This window comes from Myodes glareolus, chromosome 16, assembly GCF_982192425.1.
Source record: "Myodes glareolus chromosome 16, mMyoGla1.1, whole genome shotgun sequence".
Taxonomy (NCBI): Eukaryota; Metazoa; Chordata; class Mammalia; order Rodentia; family Cricetidae; genus Myodes; species Myodes glareolus.
Window position 1 is genome coordinate 23089236 of NC_142041.1, and position 19456 is coordinate 23108691.

The 19456-nt window shown below is 44.3% G+C and overlaps 1 long non-coding RNA gene and 1 other non-coding gene across 2 annotated transcripts; one reads left to right on the plus strand and one right to left on the minus strand.

The window, feature by feature from the left end:
- Nucleotides 1–16846: 16846 nt before the first annotated feature.
- Nucleotides 16847–18456, minus strand: LOC146891424 (uncharacterized). Its single transcript, XR_014997440.2, has 2 exons — nucleotides 18307–18456; nucleotides 16847–17805 (listed from the first exon to the last, which is right to left on the minus strand). It is a non-coding gene; the product is annotated as an uncharacterized LOC146891424 (long non-coding RNA).
- An 878-nt stretch (nucleotides 18457–19334) lies between these two features.
- LOC125391455 (U6atac minor spliceosomal RNA) lies at nucleotides 19335–19456 on the plus strand. The gene has a single exon (XR_007229141.1). It is a non-coding gene; the product is annotated as a U6atac minor spliceosomal RNA (small nuclear RNA).

Sequence of the window (19456 nt, forward strand, 5' to 3'; positions counted from 1 at the left end):
TAAGTGACATTTCTTATATCATGAGAGGCAGGGAAGAATTAGAGGCTTATCAAGTATGGTTTTATTGGGGTGTCTTCAGACCGCACAGAAAGGGAAGAGGTTTTGCTTAGATGAGGGAGGCTTTTATAAGTTAGTTATTCTGGAAGAATTTAGCCTTTTTTTTTTTTTCTGGAGACGTTATTTCCTCAACCAGTAAATCTGGACAAAGTATCTTTTGCGTAAAGACAGCATCTACTTGATTAAAATCTGTTACTGGTTTTTCAGCCCCGAGTTAACAGCCCATTTACTTATTCAGTTAATGCTTGTTGCATTTCTTTTATGCTGCAGGCACTTTTCTAGAAACTATAGAAGTGGAAAAAAGGTAGTTCTTTCCACAGTGGAGTTTACAATTTGTACAATCCATGACCGAAGAGAAAATACAGTCAGCGCCATGTAACTGAGATTAGCATCTGTGGGTTTAGCCAGAGAAAGAAGAATATTGGGGAAAATGAGCTGTTCTGGATGTGTATAGATGTTTTGTCTTGCATTACCAACACAAAAGAGTGTAAGAAGTGTTTACATAGCCTGAGATGCCTAGAGATGATTTAAAGATATGGGAAGTCGAGTGTATGTTATATGTAAATCCTATAGATGAGACTTAAGCATATATGGATTTTGATATCTTTTTCACTGGGTCCTAGATCCGGCGTGTGCTGTTCATGAGAGAATTAGTAAACAGTATGAACACAATACAGTGGAACACAAAGAATTAAAAGTGCTAGAAGAAGAGAGCAGAGATTGTGTGTGTGTGTGTGTGTGTGTGTGTGTGTGTGTGTGTGTGTTTATCCATTCATCCATTTGGCCTTGGGAAAAAAAGTCAGTATTGGAAAACTTAGCTTGCTGTGGTCACAGGACAGTCTTCACCCCTAGGGAATGTCAGTACAGTAATGAAAATGATCTGAAGGAGGAGGGGAAGCAGCTTGTTCCCTGTTTCTTCCCTATGTCTTCTTGATGGAATGTGGCTGTAGTGATTTGAGCACATTGTTGGGTTAGAAGGCATAGACTGAACATGGTGGAATGAAAGGGAAGTGGCCCAGGACTCTGAGCCTGGGCAAACCACACTAGAAGTTCTGCGTTAGTGGGAGAGCCAGGGGCTTCTTCTACACAAGAAATCGTCTGCTAATTTCAGCCACCACCTGTAGACAGAAGTTTCCCAAATAACCAACAGAGACTCATTGAAGATCTGGATATCAATCCACATACCTACGAACACCTGATTTTTGACAAAGAAGCAAAAATAAAATAAAATAAAACAAAGTAAAATAAAATGGAGAAAAGAATGGTTGTCTGAACAAGACCTTCACATTGTCACAAGCTGATATGCCAGCATAGATGGGGGGACTCTTACAATGCCCCACCATAGATGCATAGCTACAGGCAATCAGTGGCTGCCAAGGGAATCAATTTTCATTAATCTCTGGTACAGTTGAACAACTACTAAGCAGATTAGATAGGCTTTGTGTATGTGTGTCTATGTATGTGTAGAACAGTAATTAGAGAAGGAGAGATCATGAATTTCAGAGGGAGTAGAGAGGTACAGTGGAGAAGTTATAGAAATACTGTGTTTACACATGACATTTTCAGAAAGTTAAAAAAAATCCTCCTTGTTCATAGTGTTGTTGGGGTGGGAGAAATTCCCTTTTTTTCTTTTAGCTCATTCATGAAGATTTAAACCTTGAAGAGTACAATTTTTATTATCAAAAGCTCCCTTTTATTACCTTTCCCCAGAATGTGTATTTCTATTTTTTCCTGCCCCCAATTCTCAAGTTCTTATCCTCTTTTTGGTTCATGGGTTCAAGGTCTTTTCTCTCTGAGTTGTTAATTAGGAGTGGTTGTGCTCTTGCCGCCAGGGTTGGGAAACAGAATACAGCACTAAATGTAAGCTCGAGACACTCTCCTTCCAGGTGACCCTCCTCTAACCTCACTGTCCAGATTTTTATTTCATCACTTCGATTTTTCTTTAAAATCCAATGTTGTATGTAATTCTCATTATTATATTGCTACTCTTTGTCAAATCTAGATTTCTGTTTAAGTTACGGGGGATTTTTTTTTATTGTTTTCACGTGATTCTTGTACTTTGGTTTAGGCTTTCAAAACTCACATTGATACAGCTGCAAGAATCTATTCATGTCTCTGTTTTAAACTATTCTATTACATGCACAGTAATGTAGAAGTATACATTATTTTTGTCAGTTTGATGATTATGAACAAAACTGTTGGAATTTCTTTGTAAATGTCTCCTCATTCTGACACACATGAGGGAGTTCATCTCTTCTAGACACTGTTAAATTCATAACGATTACTGTTAGCAAATATTGGGCTACCCCTTGAAGCACTCGCTATCTTGAACAAAAGGACTGTCAATAGCCACCAAGACTACCCTAATGCCAGCACCTGCCATCTCTATCACTTTGTCTCTGCCTTTAGAAAACTCGGACTTCTGAAAGTGTAGCCTGAACCAGGACATTTTTTTAAACAGTTTTTAACCAGGTCTTTTTACCCTCACAGTATAGATGAACTCTAGATGACCCTGTGTCCATTTCTGTCTGGGTCAGAGAGGACCCACTCCCCAAGGTAGCTTAATAGTGCTGAGGAGGTAAAGCTGTGATTGCTTTCAATTCAATGGCTATGATTGGTCTGGATGCCTCATCTCTGGTTGTATAAGAAGGCTGCTCAAATTTAGTGAATCCACTCAGTGCCAATTTTCTGTACTATCTCCCTTGGTGTTGCAAAATCAGACTCAATAGAGGCATCTCTTACTTGTTTCCATTCAGTGTTGTGAGTTCTGCTGGTTAATGCCAAGAAAGAGGCAGAGGAGACCTCAGAGTAACAGTGACAGCAGAGGGGCAGAAGGCAGGGAAGCTAAAGAGTTAGCAGGCGAGCTGTGAGGTAGGGGCCAGTTAATTGATGGTCCAAGAAGCACCTGAGAGTCTTGGCCAAGTAGAGGGATTCTAAGAAAGGGAGGAGAGTTGAGACAGATGAAGGATGGAACGATCCAGAAAACAGAAATGGTCACCAGGAGATTTCCAGAGAGCCATGGAGGTTTTAGGGATGAGGGTCTTAGATTGCAGGCTGAGAGCTGTATTGCTGGCTGGTGGTCAGATTCCAGGAGCCTAGATTCCTAGATTTACATAAAAAGTATAACACAAGCTGTCATTAGGGACTGAGGAATTGGGGTATTAGGCCTGACTAGAAGCTGCAATGTACCCAGAGCAATGCTTAGGAATTGGGCCTTCTGGGCCTACTCAAGCTGTAGTGCTTGCAGGGCCCAGGGTCCTGATTCTGGAGGCGTATGTATTCTGTCGCATGGAAGGTACGATTTGTCATTGCTCTTCCCAGTGGCTGACATTGACTGCTGCCAGACAGGGATGAATGAAAGCTGCCAAAGACCAGCTCATTTTTCTGTCTGGGCAGAGCAGAGTTGACCTCTGTCAGCTGATTTGTAGCAGGTCCACCAGGGCCTTTCTCTGAGGCATTTGTAATCATTCTTAGTATAATAAGAACCCTTGGTAAATCTTATGAGCACTGTAATCTCTGATGCTCTTAAATGTGTAACATGCATAGAGGTGCAAAGAAAACAAATGATGAATTGAATACAAGGAAAGAATTGAATTTAAATGATGGAAATATAAATGTAATGTTTCAAAAAAGTAGACATATTTATCAGACACAGAATAGCAAAATCTAATTGTAGATGCAAGAGAATTTTAATGATCAGAATAAGTATGTTTGTAACAAATATAATTGGAACACAATATTTATGATCTGTCGTCTAGAAGGCCACAAGTCCTGATACTGTTTATTGCCTCCTGCCTTAGTTACGGTTTTCATTGCTGTGAAGAGACACCATGACCACGGCAACTCTTATAGAGGAAATATTTAATTCAGGTGACTCATATACAGTTTCAGAGGTTCAGTTCATTATCATCATGACAGGTAGCATGGATGTGCAAGCAGACAGGATATTGGCTACATCTTGACCAGAAAGCAGTAGGAAGTCAACTGACACACTGGGCAATATCCTGAGCATAGGGCACTTCAAAGCTTGCCCCCACAGTGACACACTTCCTCCAACAAGGCCATGTCCACTCCAACCAGAACACACTTCCTAATAGTGCTGCACCCTATAAAAGTATGAGAGTCAATTACATTCAAACTACCACAGATGCCTTAATCTTAGGATTAAGGAAATGCTTAATCTTAGTTAACAACTGGTTACAATTAAGATAGACATTTGATATAGTCAAATTAACAGACCCATTGATTGCCATCAGTATGTTTCTTTGGGATGTGCCCTGGAGGTCACAAACCAGCACTCAAGAGCTCTTACCCAGTAGTGGAGTTGATAGCTCCTAAGTTATATGCTTATTCATCTTTACTAATCAGCACCAAAATAATTTGTAAATTTATGCTCTTTATAGCAGTATATGGGAGCTTTCTGACTATATCTTTATTATTCTTGTGATCTGATGTAAATGCCTCATAGAACAAACAGGTACTAGTTACAGGGTGATAAAAATTAAGGCAGACTAAGAGAAAAACAAATTCAGTGTTATTCCTGTTTGATGTTGTCAAACTCATGAAACTGGGCAGAAGGAAGCAGGCAAGGTTGCTCTGTTGCAACCTTAGTCAGCTAGGAGGATGGTTACACGTTAGATGCTTGTCTCCTGCTGTCTCCTGATTCTACATCCCTGGGCAAATGGATTTTGCAGTTATCCCTCTGGGTATCACTTTTGTGCATCTGTGTGCTATATTCCACAGCCACTAGATGGAGGCATAAACCATCTTTTGCATGGTGTGTGTCTGTGTGTGTGTGGTGTAAGTGTGATATTTGAGAGTTTAAACTGTAGGTATTTAGAATGATTTAGCTTCCAGGGTACCTTTGTTTTGTCTTGGATTTGTTTTGTGTTTATGTGTTTGCTGATGGATTGTTTCAGAGAGAAAAGGGGAATTATAACATTTATGGGTTACATTATTACTACTATCAACAATATTAATAATAAAAATATTATCAATAAAAGCAAGAATTTAAAATGAAAAAACAAGTTTCTTTTATTATAAAGAGCCTTAATCATGTCACTGAGTATTTGTTAAGAAAATGTGTGCATTATGTTGAACTTTGCTTTATGGAGAGATAAAGAATATAAAATGCTCAAAGGGGGATTAAAAAAACAACTACTGTATATTTTTTGTGCTTATTAATATATCTTGGTGTTTCTATGTTAGACTATTTGCTGCTCTTCTTATCAGAGTAAATAGCAGAAAAATTGTGAGCAGCTCAATATTTAGCTATAGCAAGAGCTTATTTAATGATTGTATTAATAAGACAAACTTGTATGTAGCACATCACTTGTAGATATCCTAAAGGAGTTAGATGTCCTTAGGATTTACATGGGAGCATGGATTTAGTACCTGTTAAATAACTTCTCTGGAAGGCAGGAGAAATGTTACATAGAAAGTATTTCTGGGTGCTATTTTATTATTTAATATGGCTTTTTTCTTTCCTTATTATTGGTAAGACACTTTTTAGCTTTATGCACTCATCTGCATCCTGACTTTTTTTTTTTTTATGAACACTAAGTGCACACCTATCATTCGGTGCTCCAGTGTTCAAGACACCTACTAGCTGATGAGTTGACTCTTTAAACTCATTTTACTTGACTCTCACCATTTGGTTTTCAAGCATTTTGACAATTTGCTGTATTTTGTTTGTCAATACTGCATTGAAGATTGCAATATGTCAGGCTGTGTTTAAACAAGAGGGCCATCTTGTCTTCCCCCTCATTAGATGTTTCAGCGTTCTGCCTAGGATATTTACAAACATTCTATGATCTAAGCTCAGATGCCCTTCTGTATCTTGTGTATCTTGTAAAAGTGTGCAGGTTTATGGGAAATCTGATCTCTGCCTTAAGACTTCCTCTCAGAAACATGTCATACGAGCTCTTCCAGACAGATTGATGGCACTGTAGGACACAGGTTTCCCTTGGTCGGCTTCAGTCTTTTGTGCACCCCTTCCTTAGAAACCTCTGCCATGCTTAGCTGCATTCTGGCGTGGACCCTACTGCTGAGTTTTTGTCAGGCATCTTGTCATGGTTGGGGTGCCCGCATCATAGGAGGAGAACCCTGGGGAGTTCCTGGGTAGGACTGTGCCTTCATGGTTGATGGGACAGAAATGATGTTCTGGCCACAATTTTTCTTTTAAATTGTGATAAAGAAAAATAGCACCTGGATGTCCAGTAGAATGGACAGAGTAGGTTCCAGAGTGATTGCCAGTCTCACTTGGCTCCTCGAGATTCTGAAATAGACACTCGTTGAAATGGAGAAAAACTGGCTCTCAGTCTGAGCAGTATTGTATTGGGAGAAGAAAATGATTTGGAATAATTTGAACAACAACAGCAGCAACAACAACAAAACAACCAAGATATTATATGGAATTGATCACATGGTCATGAAAAATCTCCTCACCCTAAAGAGTTCATTTTAACCCAAAACATGCAGGTACATTCAGCATGAACAACACACAGTGTGGCAGAAAGGACATCTCCTTAGCAGAACTGTTAAAGGTTTTTCTTCTGTCCCCATTGTTCTTATCTATTGGCTATTGTACTTAGACTCTATATTAAAAGATGACTGACAAGACAGGCCAGGGAAGCAGGTGCGCTAACTGCGGATCTTTACCTCTTCTTCCGTCCTCCAAATCCAACCCCAGGTCTCACCCCAGCTCTGTAGCAGACCACCTGCTGCAGTCTCCCTTCTCCCCCTGCCCCGTCTCCAGGGGTCCACACAGGTCTTCCCCTCCTATCTTTCTCCCTGTACTCATTTTCTCCCAGGTCCCAACTCCATCAGGCATTCCTTAGTAACCAGCAGGCTACTCTGTCCAGGGGAGCAGGGAGGCGAGCTTCACATCTTCTCTCTCACAACTCTCCTCTATATCCAGCCTCCCAGGCTCACCCCAGCTCAGCAGCAGACCACCTTGTCTGCCCCCATTTCCAAAGCACTAAACAGATCATACCAGAGCATCACGCTTTCCTCCTCCCTTAGCATCCCTTTCCAATGCCCTTCCCAAGCCCATTCTTAATATTCAGCTCCCAATACCTAGGAACACATTTTACTAGAAACCCCCAGTGCCCCACCTATCAGGGTGCCAGAAGGATTTCCTACCAGGCAATACACAGCCACCACTCTATCCTGAGAACCAGAGGGGGCAACAGCAAGCAAGCAACAAAACACCCACCCAACAAAGACAAGACCAAATATCAGTACCTAGAATTATAATAATTCCAAACCAAGACACAAGTACAAAAACACAATAGCAACCAGGACATTGTGTCTCCATTAGAGTGAAGCAACCCTACAACAGTAGGCCTAGAATGTTGCAGCCTTGCTAAAGCACTAGACAAAGATACTTAAAACAGTCTCTTTGAATAGTATAGAGGTTCTTAAAGAGGGAAGAAAAGAAAATCCATTAAAGCAATTAAAGCACAAACAAACAGTGGAAGGAAATGAATAAAACAGTTCATGATTGGAAAGTAGAAATAGAATCAATAGAGAAAACCCAAACTGAGGGAAATCTGGAAATGAAAAATTTAAGAACTTGAACAGGAACCTCCGAGGCAAGCCTCATTAACAATACAAGAGACGGAAGAGAGAATCTCGGGCACTGAAGACACAATAGTAGAAATGAGTATCTAAGAAAATGTTAAATCTTAAAAAAAAATCCTGTCCCCAACCCTTTAGAAAATCTAGGACACTATGAAAACACAAAATCTAAAATAATAGGAATACAGGAAGGAGAAGAACTCCAGATAAAGGTACAGAAATCCTTTTCAACAAAATCATAGAAGAAAATTTCCCAAGTCTGAAGAAGGAGATGGGAAAAAAATATAGACACTCAAAGCCAGGCATTATGCAAAGGGCGAGAGACCTTGGAACACTCAGACCTATAAGGAATGTCTCCATCAAATCGCTCCTCTCAGGGACCAGGGAACCCCATGGAAGAGGAGACAGAAAGAGTGCAAGAGCCAGAGGGGACAGAGGACCCCACTAAAACCAGGTTCTCTAAGTCAACAGGATCTACACACATACGAACTCTCGGAGACAGAGGCAGCGCACACAGGACCTGCGCGGGTCGTCTGCACCAGCTACAGTCCTAGAGCTGAATGGAGAAGTGGAGACCTTCCCCATCCTTAGCCCCGAAGAAAGCTTCAATTGGTAACCACTTACAAATGAAAATTTAGTTTGCTCAAAGGGAGTCTCACTAGGAAAACAAACTACTGTTAAGGCTAGGCTGCGTGCCCAGCAGTAGGTGGGCAACACAAAATGAACTCAATGGCATTTTTGGAAGTTCCTTGACTCATAATGTGGTGTCACAACTCTTCCTTTTTAAAAATTTGTATCATATACTATGTAACATATATCTATTTCCTCCTCTCCCTTTTAACCCCATAGGTCCTTTGTGTACATATTATGTCTTCCAGTTTAGTATTTTGATGGAATTTCTGAATGTGTTAATTGACACGGAATCTGTGTTAATGAGCAAACCCCTGTTTCTTATGCCTTCTCTCGGGCTCTTTTGTTTCTGTTCATATACTAATATGAGCTCTTTTACTTCTGTTCACATGATATGTGTAGTTTCAAAAATATATCTGAAATTCAATCAGAACATGTAAGATTTCAAAAGAATGAATGACATTGGTATGAAAACCACCACTACATTAAAATCAGGGCCTTGTGCAAAGCCCTCTCATGACCTTAGAATCACACAATTGAAGGAGTGTGGCACGCCGCGTCCGCCAGCAGAAGAGACGACCACAATAGGATTCTTCTCAGAACGTACTTTTATTGGGGGCGTACAAACTTGAGGTTGATGGCGAAGGACCCCGGACCCTGGCGCGCATGGCTTATAAGCCGTGCAGAACAAAGCCTGAGACGTGTCCGAGTCTGAATGGCTCTGGCCGCTCCTGATCTTATGCGTCAGCTCACGATTGGTGGCTGGATCGTGCCATTCGGGAAAGTGCGCCAAGCGCCTCGGGGCGGGACCAAAGCCGCTTGAGAGGCAGGAAATGACAGCAGGGTTGTGGCGCCTTGGCGCCCTACATCTCCCCCTTATATATATATTAATAGACGCCCGGGATGTATCCGATCAGGTCAGAACCTCATGATGATCCAACCGATCAAGGACAGTGGTTCCAGAGGGAAAGGATGCCAACGCCTTCCCAAGTGCAAGGGCAACAAAGCCGATTGGGGTGCAAAGGCCATTGGCCACCAATGCCTTCCCGAGTGCAAGGGCAACAAGGCCAATCGGGGTGCAAAGGCCATTGGCTTTCTGCAAGAGCCCCACCCTACCAGGTGCAATGACAATAATGTCGCTGGGTGCAAGGGCTGAGGCCTCACAAATCCCTCTTAAGGCTGGCAAGCCATACCTGGGGGGAGACACCCTCATCAATCGCTGCCAGCGCCTGAACGATCACAGCTTTATCTCGAGCCTGTCGCGCTTGGAGACGGTACAGTAGCCACAGACATAGGAAAACGCCTAGGCATATTAAAGCGCCAAACAATCCCACCCCAACCCATTCCTTAAAGAAGGTGAGAACTGAAGTCAACCAAGAGGTCAGTTCTTTGAGGGTGACAGGATCAACACGGGTTCCATTAAGTTCAGCAATTTGGACCAGCTGCTGCTGAATGAGTTGCTCTGCCTCTCGCGACCAGTTTCCAGCTAAATAGTCTCCCAGCATATTGCTCTTATTTCCTGCATCAGTAAATCTCAAAGGGGTTATGCACATATGTTTCATTTGTGAAATGCATCCTATTCTTTGATTAGCTGCCACAATGCCTGACAGCAAGTGTTTGTTAACCACATTCTGGGCCTCAAGGACCCTTGATGTTTGTTCCACAACTTTGTTAATGGTTTGTGCCATTTGTACTTGATTGACCATAGCCACTGCCGCAGTTATAGCGCTGCCTGCTGAAAAGACTATGGCAGCCACTATTGCAGAAGTAATACCAAAGTCCCTACGTTCCCTTAGCAAGGTCATCAGCGGAAAAGTATCCGGATCTGCTTCCACTGGAATGGGAACTATTGTAGGCACTTTCATGACCACTGTAGTTGGCCAGGTATTATTCCAGCATTCTGTAAGCCAGCATTGATCTTCAGCACAATTTACAATGTGGTTAGTGGAACTCACAAGTAAAAATGCAAAAGGTGCCTGCACACATACCTCAGCCCTGGAATAAATGGCGTTAGACTTCTCTCCATTAACAGTGATATTATATAATCGCCCAGTTTTTACTCTTCCTGAAATGTTAAGCATCTTATGTACTACGTCATCGGTCCGAGCCAAGGTGGAAATATCAGACACAGCACCGGCCTCATTAGAGACAAGTCACTGAAACCAAGGCCAACCATCTCCAACACTTGAAGCATTTCCTCTTCCCCATACAAATCGCTTTAGTGGTGGTGACATAGTAAAACCCTCACTAACTGATTTTTTCTCCCACGATTTGCTTTGGCATATGGTAAAAACCGGGAGAAATGAGGTATCTGGTTCACAATGGGGCGAAGCTGTAAATCGAGTGCCAATCTGGGTCCCATCATAAGGTTGGGGTACACGTGTAGTGCTTGTAATGGCTAGGGTGGTAATATTTACTGCGTTTGAGCCATTTTCATCACTGCCGCTGCCTGTGTGCTGTCCTTGAATATCCCGTGTCAGGACGGAAAATATCGTTCCGACAGAGACCCTAGCATTCTGAAGAGGATTTAACCAGGCAGTAATATTTCTCTTCCTTAACAGAATGCAGCTGGCATTGTTCAGGGAAAAATAATAGGAGCCTAACAAGTTAATCTTAGAAGCATTAAAGCGTTGTGGGTTACCGCCAATAGGAATCATGCAGGGCACATCCATATCACAGGATGTAGAAAAAATTACTGGAAGTGCACTAGAGTTTGCATGCACTGGCATCGGGATGGGCCAGGTTCTGGTCACTGCCCACAGCGTCATCTTCTTGGCGACGATTGTGCCGATCGCCATCAGGCTCAGCACTATTATGAAGGTCTTCATGGCGTAGCACTCGAGGTTGTCTTTCTGACACCCAAACAGGATTGTCTTGGTCCTGCGGAAAGACACAAACAGCTCCCCTGGATCTGGTTATAGCCGGATCCGGGCCTTTCCATGTGTTATCCAACACATCCTTCCATTTTACAGGAGGAAATTTTATCTGAATCAGATCCACATGCCTACAGGCAGCGGATTGTCCTTTATCATTGACAATCAAAAAATTTAAAGTAAAGAGCACAATAGATATTTTGTTCCTGGGAGAGTAGCCTTCTGCTATTCCCCCTTTTTGTTTTTGAATGAGTTCTTTCAGGGATCGGTGAGCTCGCTCCACCACACCTTGACCCTGGGGATTATATGGCAGGCCTGTGACATGGGACACCTGCAGTTGCTTACAAAAGGCTTGAAAACCTTTTGAAGAGTAGCCAGGGCCATTATCCGTTTTAAGAATCCTGGGTTTTCCCCAGGCTGCCCAAGCTTCCAGACAGTGTGTAAGAATATTAGCCGTTTTTTCTCCCGAAAGAGGGGAGGCATGGATAATGCCTGAGCAGGTGTCGACAGGCACGTGAACATACTGTAATCTCCCAAAACTAGAAATATGTGTAACATCCATTTGCCACATCTCACCAGGTCGCAACCCTCTAGGATTGACCCCAGTATGAGGTGGATGTTGGAAGGTTACACAAGAGGGACAGGAAGTCACAATCTCCCTGGCAACATGGCGTGGTATTTTAAACTTTAAGCGCAGAGTTGTAGCTGGAACATGATATAATTGATGGAACTGTTTAGCGAGTTCCGGGTCAGTCAGGACTGGCAACGCTAGGGTCCTAGCAGCAGTATCTGCCAAGGCATTATGTTCTGCCATGGGGCCTGGAAGGAGAGTATGAGCTCTTATATGTTCAATATAAAAGGGTTTAGTTCGCTGCCTAATGAGGCTGCAGAGTTCAATCAAGATGCTTGCCACGGGACTTTTTGGACTGATATCTGCAGCTATTTCAAGGTGTCAAACTACATTGACAACATAATGCGAGTCGGAGATCAGATTAAATGGCTCCGAAAACATTTTAAAAATGTGGCAGACTATGCGACATTCCACAATTTGAGGTGCCTCTGGTTCAAATTGAACAAGAACTGGGTTCTCTCCAAGCACTACATAGGCTCCTCGGCCACTTTTGGAGCCATCTGTATAAATGTCTTTGACTCCTGCCAAGGGCCTGGCGGAGGTAATTTTGGGAAAAATAACTGGGTGACGGGTTACAAACTGTAATAAGGGACTTTTAGGATAATGGTTATCTATTTTTCCAGAAAAGCTACAAAGAAGAACAGCCCAATCATCTACTGTAGCCCCTAGAACTTGAATTTGGGAAGGAGTGTATGGTACAAGCAGAACATGTGGGAAAATGCCAAAATGCAACATGACTGACTTAAGACCTTGTAATGCTAGATTTGCCACAGCAGTAGGGTAGTGTTCAACTGTTTTTTGTGGGGAAGCATGTGCATGAATCCAGAGTAACGGGCCCTTCTGCCATAAAACAGCAGTAGGTTGCAAGACGGTGGGAAGAACACAAAGGTATAATGGTTCGGTAGGCACTATGCGTGTCAGATGCACCATTTCAATGGCCTTTTCTACCTTATTGATCACTTCCCGTGCTTCTGGGGTTAAAATGCGCGGAGACGTAACCCTGGGGTCTCCTTCTAGAACGGCAAATAGTGGTTTAAGCTCGGCCGTAGTTATAGGCAAATATGGCCTAAGCCAATTAATATCTCCTAGCAACTTCTGAAAATCATTTAGAGTCTCCAATTTACCTGTCCTGATCTGAATCTTTTGCGGCCGAATCTGAGTTGATGAAAGAAGGGCTCCCAAAAACTTCCCCACTTCGTCCCTCTGTTCTTTTTCGGGGGCTATAACTAGGTCTTTGTTTTCTAGATCCTTAACGATCTGTACATAAGCTTCTTCCAGCAATAGTGACGTTGGTGCAGCTATTAATATGTCATCCATATAATGACAAACCCGGATGTGGGGATACTTCAGGCGTGCTGGATTAAGAGTCTGTCCAACAAAGAGCTGACACATAGTGAGACTGTTGGCCATCCCCTGTGGCAAGACACACCACTGAAATCGTGCATCTGGTTGTTCATGATTGACAGAGGGCAAAGTAAAGGCAAAACGGCAACAGTCTTCCTTTGCCAAGGGTATTGAGAAAAAACAGTCCCTAATGTCAAGTATGATTACCGGCCAATCAGCAGGGATACTAGAAAGGATTGGTAAGCCCCGTTGTACTGGGCCCATAAGCTGCATTTGTTGATTAACCGCCCTAAGGTCATGCAACAACCTCCACTTGCCTGATCTCTTTTTTATTACAAATATGGGCGTATTCCAAGGTGATTGAGAGGGTTCAAGATGACCTGCAGCTAGCTGTTCTTGGACTAATTCCTGGGCAGCAAGCAGTTTTTCCTGGGAGAGGGGCCACTGGGGGATCCAGACCGGGGTGGAGGTAGTCCAAGGTATAGGAATTCCATCTCCAGTGGCCCCTATGAAAAACCCAGCCCTCTACGATCTATGTTTCCTTGTGCCTCTATAGGCTCCGTCATGCCTTGGAGACCTTTTCCAAGCCCTTTTCCTGGTACAAATCCTGAACTCATCATAATATTTTTGCTAGCCGAAGAATATTCAGTAGACAGTTTCGTGTCCATTTGGCTTAACACATCTCTTCCCCAGAGGGTAATGGGAAGATTCACCACAAAGGGTTGGAATCTCCCTTTTTGTCCCTCACTAAAGGACCAGGTTAATTCCTTTGCACTTATTTCTGGAGCCTGGGCATAGCCCAAGCCTAGTAATGTTTGGGAGGATGACTGCAGTGACCAGCGTTTAGGCCAAGAGCCTTTGGCTATAATGCTGCGGTCGGCTCCAGTATCCAACAGTCCAGAAAATGTCCTCCCTTCTATCTTTAAATCTATTATCGGACGGTTGTCTAGTGTTAGCGAAAGACATGCCAGATCAACTCCGGTGGAGCCAAGGCCCCTGTCACCTCTATACTTATCCTTAGCGGGGAAGCTAGCATGCAGACTGGGTAAAATTATTAATTGGGCTATCCGATCCCCTGGAGAGATAGCTGTTATACCTCGAGGGGAAGCACACAATATTTTTACAACTCCTTCATAATCAGGATCTATGACTCCTGGAGTAATGACCAATCCCTTCAAGGCAGATGAGGATCTGCCAAGAAGCAGACCCACTGTGTCCTTGGGTAATGGGCCTTTAAAATCTGACTCTACAGGCTGTACTCCCATTCGAGGTGTTAATACCACTCTGGAGGTGGCACAGATGTCCAGCCCTGCAGAGCCTGAGGTTGCTCTCCTGGCTGTGACGGGGGGCGAAATGACGGGTTCTGCAGTGCCCCATATATTCGTGGGCCCTGGGGACGGGGGCCCCTGTTCCCGTCTTTTGGCCCTTGAGGTGTTGTAATGGGCTGCCCATGTATGTCTTTTACCAACCGGCACTCATTTGCCCAATGTTTCCCTTTCTTGCACCTAGGGCAAACATCCGGCTTGTGGTTTCCTGTTTTGCTCCCCCCTCCATTGTTTGGACATTGTTTCTTGTAATGTCCTTCCTGCCCACACCGAAAACATCCGCCACGCCCTTTACCAACTGTTTTTGCAGCCGCCAACACAGCCGCTGCTAACCCTGAATTGGACAAGGGCCCTCCAACTTCCCTGCATGCTTTCATCCATGTCTGCAAGCCTTTTGCCTTCCACGGGGCTATGGCACGCCTGCAGTCCTTAGTACATTGCTCGTACACTAATTGCTCTACGAGGGGCATGGCGTGGTCCATGTCCCCAAACGTGCGGCCTGCAGCCTCCATCATACGCGCCACAAAGTCAGAAAATGGTTCTGTGGCGCCTTGGATTATTTTTGTAAGATTACCGGCCACTTCTCCTTTGTTGGGGATGGCTTTCCATGCCCGTGTGGCTATTTTGTTAATTTGTGTATAGACTTCTACTGGGAGGGCTGTCTGATTATTAATCCACTGCCCCTGTCCCAGTAACATGTCTGCTGTCCAGAACTTATTCCCATTCATCACATTTATTCTGGCCTGGGAATAGGCGAAGTCAGTATAAATTGATTTAAACTCTAAATACTGCCCCAAGGTTAAGCATGCTTTAGCCACGCCAAACCAATCTGAAGGAGTCATGGCATTCTGGGCAAGACGCTCCATGAGGGCCAGGGTAAAACTAGCACTCACTCCATACGTCCTGACCGACTCAGCCAGATCCTTCAGTTACTTATACCCTACTGGCTCATGATACCTATTCTGCGTAGCGGGGTCTTCAAATACTGGAAATGCACTGGCCAGCTGACTCCATGTACTGGGTTTTATAAAAAATGCGCCTGAGGCAACTGGCGCGGATGGGATCCCTGTCAGATGCCCCTTTTGTGGGCAATATGGGGGTGGATCGGAGTTGTCCGGACTATACCGTCCCTGCTCATACTCTGCGGCAACTTCCTCTACTTCTTCCTCCTCCTCTAGATCCAATTCCTCCTCAGAGGTATCTGAGAGGGTCAGGTGTGCAAACTCATCCAGGACTGGGTACAGCCCGGAGGGTTTTTGTCCCATTTTCCCATGGTCTGTCTTTTCTTTATTTCCTTTAGAGCTCTTTTTACTATCCCTAGGTTTCCTTTCTTTTAGTTCTCCCTCCTTTTTGCTATTTGATTCTGACATGCTATCCTGGTGGGCAGAGAGAGTTCTGCGACTCTCGCTGACAATTTCGATGCACGTGCCATCTTTAAGGCAAGAGCGTATCAACCGCCAAAGGGGCTTTGTTCCTGGCCATAATTTCCCCTCAGCTTTAGCCTTCTCGAGATCTTGTCCTAGCTTTACCCAACAGGGGAGATTGACGTCCCCTGTCACCCCGAACCACGGAGCCGCCTGGTCAATGTCCTCCAAGAATCCCCTTATAGAGCGATCAGAGATCTTTAGACCTCGCTGTTTCAACAACCGCTGAAGCGGGAGGAGAAAACTCTCTGCGACCCGCGGGTTTGAAGTGTCATTCCCCATGATGTTAAGACGATCACAGCTACTACCCACGATAGGACTATTCCTCCCACCAGCACGTCACTGTTACCTTTGGAGAACTTACCGGTACCGCCGCTCCGTATGCCTAAGTTCTGAATCCTTCCCGATGAGCCGGGGGTCCTTGCACGGTGCCCAGATGTCAACTTCCCGGGTGTCGGCACCACTTGTGGCACGCCGCATCCGCCAGCAGAAGAGACTACCACAACAGGATTCTTCTCAGAACGTACTTTTATTGGGAGCATACAAACTTGAGGTTGATGGCGAAGGACCCCGGACCCTGGCGCGCACGGCTTATAAGCCGTGCAGAACAAAGCCTGAGACGTGTCCGAGTCTGAATGGCTCTGGCCGCTCCTGATCTTATGCGTCAGCTCACGATTGGTGGCTGGATCGTGCCATTCGGGAAAGTGCGCCAAGCGCCTCGGGGCGGGGCCGAAGCCGCTTGAGAGGCAGGAAATGACAGCAGGGTTGTGGTGCCTTGGCGCCCTACAAAGGAGAATCACACTTAATTTATATTAGGAGCACAAAAGTTGTTTATAAAGATAACTTATGCAAACTATTATTAAATAACAAATAGAAAACAAGACACATCTACAAATTCTGCTGCAGCCAGCACAGCCTGGATAGCCAAGACTGGTGGGGCGGGGCGGGGGGGGGGGGGTGCCGGGATTGAGACTCGGAGACTTCTTTTCAGGTGGAAGAACAGGAACCTTTATTTTGCCCAGCAACCTTTTATACCTCTACTCCTTCTATGGAGACCCACCCACCAGAAAGAACACAAACATCCTTGTCAATTACAGACCACAAAGAAGTTCCCCTGCCAGTCAGGATGAGTGAAGGCAACTGGATCACAACAACTCCCCCCATTTTATTTTATAATACGTTGCCTGTCATGGAGAATAGCCCTCTAATATTCCCTGTCTTAGGTAGCATCCTGCCCTCAATTATTGCCTGTCCATGGCTACCCAGACACATAGCACTAAACCAAGTATCTCCAGGACTGACAGTGCCAAGGAGCCCGACCAGTGTTGCAACCATCTAGCATGCACTAACTGGGTGGTAAAATAACAAAAGCAGTATTCTAAACCCCTCTCATACGATGGTTGAGTTCCACAACAGTAGCAGAAGCATGCAGTACAGCGCCATGAGTAACACACATAACATGATTAACTGTTGAAAAGTCCAAAGATAGTCCACTTGCTCCTGAACCAGAGCTACTTGTTGGTTCAAGGTCAATATGCCCAACTGAATATGTCCAAAGCATTGCTGACTCTTTTCAGCCTGCTGGTTGACAGTATAAGCCGTCCACACAGTCTGTGAGAGAGCAAGTCCGGCAGCAGTAGCTGTGGTGGCAAAGCTCTGCTCCAGCTGCCTTCTGACCCCAGCCGCACTCACTCTGGATCCAAACTGCTGCATGGAGTGGAGCAGAACTTAGGGAAGCAGGTTTGCTGCTCCTGCTCTGGAACCATTGAAGGGGCCCCACTTTAACAATCTTTTAGGGAGTTTGGGCGTCATCAACCTGTTTAGCTACTTCTTGCTAAGTGGGGATGCTGCATTCTTGGGAATATTTTACACCAACATTTCAGGGGGTCTCGGTGATCCAAACCATATAAATTTCCAATGAATCCACAGGTTCTCATCCTCTGTGGAGACAAAAGCAGAACTTCTTTTCCAAAACATCAAATCCTTAGGCTTGTATTTTAAAGACAAAATACCTTTCTTAGCAGTTCCCAGATCAAATGTCTTTCTCCAGTCCAGAACACAAAAGACAACACAATCAACACAATAACATACATCTCTATACATTCTATCTTTTGAGGCCCTCAGTTCACCCTCTTACCTCCTCTTTATTGCTTCCCTACTGACCAGTCTGCCAGTGGGCGACCCTCAGAGCATCTTTGAGGATAAATAAACACATACTCATTTTAATCTGAGTTGGCGTGTTCCCAGTCTGAAACATTTAAACCCCCTCCTGTACAAAATCTTTGGCTGTCTTCCTTGTTACTTCCATGCCTTGTTGCTTTAAGAGTTTCAGTTGCTTTTTGAGGCCTTTCAATTCACCCTCCCGCCTCTTTATACTTGCTTATCTTTTGGAGGATGTTCCTTAGAGTTATCTCTGGGGATGAAAAATAAAAACACTTTACCTTCCCCAATACGCTTCTCGATTTACCAGCGACCCAGTTCACAAATCCCCACTTTCCAGATCTCAGTGGAACCTCCACTTGCTGCAGCCAGCGCAGCCTGGATAGCCATGCCTGGCTGGGGGTGTTGGAATTGAGACAAAGAGACTTCTTTTCAGGTGGAAAAACAGCAACCTTTTTTTTTTTGCCCAGCAACCTTTTATACCTCTACTTCTTCTATGGAGACCCACTGGCCAGACAGAACACAAACATCCTTGTCAATTACAGACCACAAGGAAGTTCCCCTGCTGGTCAGGGGGAGTGAGGGCAGCTGGATCACAACAAAATTCCACTGTGTAGTTGTTGTGCCTGAATTACAGAGAGCCCCAAGAAGACCACCGGAGACACAGACTCACAGAAATGCCAAAACAAGGTTTAATCTTGTAGGACAAATTGCTATAGGGACCTCAGCTCACACACTGATGCAGCGGGGGCCAGAGGAGGTACCCTACCATTCTTAGAGTTTATAAAGGCAACAACCAGCAAATCTATTGTTATGGACATAAGGGGTACGGGTGACTCTGGGTGACTCTCTGATTGGCTCCGGTCTAGGGGATTTTCCTCTTGACTGATATTAATCTCGAGCAGCTGGGCTGCCAGCTAGGGAACTTCCCGCTCTGCTGATATCCACCTTGGGGCCCAGCACAAAATGGAGTTGGTTTTGTCCCTTCACAGCTAGTACCCTAAACAGCTCTTGGTTTTGCAGTCTAAGGGCGCCATTATCTGGCTGACAAGTCATCACCATGGCTATTGTCTTCCTTTGATAGCACCTGCTCTTTTACCATTCTTCACTGTGGGGATGCTGGATTTAATGTTATCATTTATACTCCTGTGTTTTTATAATCAGCTTCACTGTAAGCAAATTTTGTTAACATTAAAAGACTGAAAACAGGAAAAAAATCTTCCAGTGGGTCTGGAGAGAAGTGGGCTTCATTTTCCAAATTATTTTCTTTACCTACAAAGGCATTCATTGTTTTAAAAATATAAATTCTGTGTTGTATGCAAGGAGAGAAAGACAGCACTCTTTACAAAGATGGATAAGGTCCTTGGGTCTATCAGCAGGGCCAGTGGTTAAGGCATTGCCGTGTACTGTGGCATTTGATGACTGTTTCTA